The 3,814-nt window shown below is 35.4% G+C and overlaps 1 pseudogene; it reads left to right on the top strand.

Annotated features, from left to right (window-relative positions):
• Positions 1-928: 928 nt before the first annotated feature.
• On the top strand, positions 929-3,188 carry LOC108464881 (uncharacterized; annotated as a pseudogene).
• The last annotated feature ends 626 nt before the right edge of the window (positions 3,189-3,814 follow it).

Below are 3,814 nucleotides of genomic sequence, written 5' to 3'. Positions count from 1 at the left end.
GCAAAATATTAATATAGGAAGAGAACAGTAGAATCAGACCCGATATAGGTATGGCCTTTATGACGAGGGCTGAGAGAGGTTAGCAGATAGCAAGCGAAGAACCCTTTTCCCGGCTTGCCCTTATTTTCATTTCTCGATTCTCTTATTTGTTCCTGATTTTCTCCTTCAAGATCCTGGCATTTGAAGCCTTCTGTTCGTGACTTCCTCTGCTTGAAATAGGCATTGATGGATTTCGAGTCTCCTTTCTCGCTTCATTGCCATCTGGGGCAATTTTCCCCCTTCTCATCTCTCTCCAATTCACTCACAGCACAGCAAATGGACTCGAATTTGGATGTAGTGGAAGTTAATTCGTCAAATTTAAGACAATTAATTTGAGGAAACCGATTAAACAAGAGTAGAGTTAAAGTTGGGGTTAAAGTTACTATTATCTAAATTGTAAAATTTGTCATGGATAATTTATTGGTGATTAAAAGTTTAAATAGTTAAGTAATTATTTTATAATTTTTTATAGTTAAATTATAAAAAATGAATTTATTAATAGTTGAGTAATTATTTTATAATTTTTTATAATTAAATGATTAAAATAAAATTTATCAATAGTTTATAATGTAGTTTATCTAATAATAATAACCCTAATGCACACGTGTTTCTTCATAATAACCTTTCGACCGAAAAGAAGGTTGTGCTTACTTTTTTGCTTAAAGTCATTTGGCTTCAATCTCACTTACTCTCCTACCCTTCGCCCCTCAAAATCGCCCGATCTACTTTCCCTAATGTCAGGGCTGAAGACTAGTCCCCCAATTCATCGTCATGGATTTCTCGTTTCGAATAGCCAATAAATCTTTTGACTTTTTAATCTTTGTTATATTATCAACTCTATTAACAACGATCCACGCTTCAATCCACATCTACCAGAATCAACTCTTCAATGAAGCCAATGCTTTCCCCTTCCAAAAGGACTCCATTTCTCCTCCCCGACACTCCGCCACCACCACCGCCTTTTATTCGGTAAAATGAACGAAACATTTCATTTACTTAAGAACGTGAATCATTTTCTGTAAATGTAAAATGTAGCGTTGTTTGATCGGTTTTGGATTAGATCTGTTATGAAATCAAGTCATTGATGCTTATCGCATTTACAGATTAATGAGGATTACCGGAAGATGCGTAATTATTATATTTAAAATTATGAAATGTGCTTTCTAAAATTTACTATTATTAATTGCTTATTGAAGTGAAAAATGATTATATGACTATATCTATGTTTTATGTGCCGTTCTCATTTGATAAATATATAAATTAAATCTGTAATTTAGACAATCGTGTAGTCGTCGATATAATAAAACAATTATGCTTGCCCATAAGTAAAACTAGAATTTTGGTGCTGAATTAAGGGTTCCATTTTCAAAATTTGATGTTTTGCTTGTAATTTTTATATAGATTTGAAAATATTACATTTTGGAGGACTCAAGATGCTGCAGATGAACAATCCGAGATGGAACATAGTACCGGTTGATAAAAGGGATTTTCGCTACCGAAGAAACAATATTGGCGGTTCAAATTTATGGTGGAAATGAATTTGCACCCCGATCTTGGCTAGAAGGGAAGCAAGGTGAAGTCATTAGGATACCTTCGGCAACAGAGATTAATTGGCCAATGGTTTTTAGTATACAGTTCAATGGGAATGATTTATCAACACAAATGAACAATGCTGACGTTCCCATCAAGAAAACTGGGATGCATAATTTGTTTTTTATTGCATGTCATCCGAAACTCAAGGGAACAGTAATGAGTGGAAAGACGGTATGGAAGAATCCTGATGGTTATTTGCCTGGAAGAATGGCTCCATTGATGACGTTCTATGTGTACATGGCAATTGCTTATTTGTTGCTTAGTGCCATTTGGTTCTCCCAATACATGAGGTTTTGGGAAGATATCCTTCAACTTCAGCATTGCATTGCCGCAGTCATTGGTCTTGGCTTGTTCGAAATGATATTGCGGTATCTTGATTATTCTAATTTTAACAAAACAGGAATGAGACCTGTTGTAACTACAGCTTGGGTTGTAACAGTTGGAGCTATAAAGAAAACACTTTCTCGACTTCTCATACTTTCCGTTTCTATGGGCTATGGTGTCGTACGCCCAACTTTAGGTGGTCTTACCTCGAAGGTGCTTCTTATTGGAGCTACTTATTTTGTGGCATCTGAATTGCTTGACATTACCGAGCACGTAGGAACCATCAATGATGTATCAGGAAGAGCAAGACTCTTCCTAGGCCTTCCCGATGCATTCCTTGATGCATTTTTGATATTGTGGATCTTTACATCTCTTTCCAAAACACTAGAGCAGTTACAGGTATCTTGTATTTCTCTTCTTTCAGATTTAATGATGGGAAATGTTACATTTCTCCTTTACGATAACCACGCTTCTTTCATCCAGGCAAAGAGAATATCAGTGAAGTTGGACATCTATAGGAAATTCTCAAATGCATTAGCTGTGGCAGTGATTGCTTCTGTTGCATGGATAACTTATGAGGTATGTTTTGTCTAGATTTCAATTTCTTTCTTGGTTGGAATTTTCAAGAATGGCGGATCTGATTCGTTCGGTATTACAGATATACTTCAAAGCAACTGATCCATTCAATGAGAGGTGGCAAAGTGCTTGGATCATCACAGCTTTCTGGGACATACTTTCGTTTGCACTACTCTGTGTTATTTGCTACCTTTGGGCACCATCTCAAAGCTCCCAACGGTGCGTCTTATTCCTATAAAAAGTTCTTTCGAGCCAGTTTAACGACCATAACCTTAAAAATGCTTAAAGGGTATGTCACCTGAGCTTTTGACCTGCTGTAGACGAGTTCATTCACCTGAAGCAAGTCCACCTTATGGCGCCATATTTTGATTTTTAGAATCTACATTCATTGGCAGGAATTCCCCCTATAAATAGGCTTCTCATGGTTATATTTTTTTGAGGGGTATCTTATAGCTTTAATTAATGTGTTTTCATTACTTATACCACTAATTGTCAGATATGCATACTCGGAAGATGTGGGAGAGGAATTCGATGATGAAGAAGCTCAATCTCTAACTGGGGGCAATCGAACCGATGTGAGTTTAGTCAAGGAGAGCAAAAGAATGGAAATGTCATCTTCGATGAGGAAGATGAATCAAGAGGATAAAAAGGAGTAAAATCCATCCCGAACATGTTTCTATCAAACCAACTTTCGAAGGGATCCCACGGAAGATAAGCGTGTTATCCTCAAAGCAATGGTTTTAATCCGAAAACTTAATATTTTGACTCATGTCTATGTCTTTCACGAGGTAAGAGAGAACTACTAGCTTACATCATATTTTGTCCATATTTTGTAGTGTTCTTCAATTGTACATGGGGGGTCCTGGATGGTCAAGCATTCTAGTTTAAGAATAAAAGTAAAAATTAAAACGGCATCGTTATATCTCATGTCTTGATGCATTCGCTTTGGTGTTGTAATCTTTAATGTTTTTTTCTTTATTGTAAAATATATTAGGCGATGATTTGAAAGTGTTAGAATTAAGTGACCCAAAAATTTTATTTAAATAAAATACGATGGAAAATAAAATAAAAAAAATCCATATAAACTAGACTTTTTTATTTTATTTTAGAATAAGGTTTTAAACCTTATTAAACTCCATCTATTTTATATTGATTAGGATAAGGTGTTTCAATCCTACTAGAATATGGCTTTGGCCTATAAATAAATAGTCTATTCCTCTTGTATTTGAGTAAAAAATTTTCGACATAGTGAATTTTCTTCTCCTCCGCCTGTGGTTTTTTT

The sequence above is a fragment of the Gossypium arboreum genome, unplaced genomic scaffold, assembly GCF_025698485.1.
Source record: "Gossypium arboreum isolate Shixiya-1 unplaced genomic scaffold, ASM2569848v2 Contig00787, whole genome shotgun sequence".
NCBI classification, from domain to species: Eukaryota; Viridiplantae; Streptophyta; class Magnoliopsida; order Malvales; family Malvaceae; genus Gossypium; species Gossypium arboreum.
This window is presented reverse-complemented; position numbering and strand designations above follow the sequence as displayed.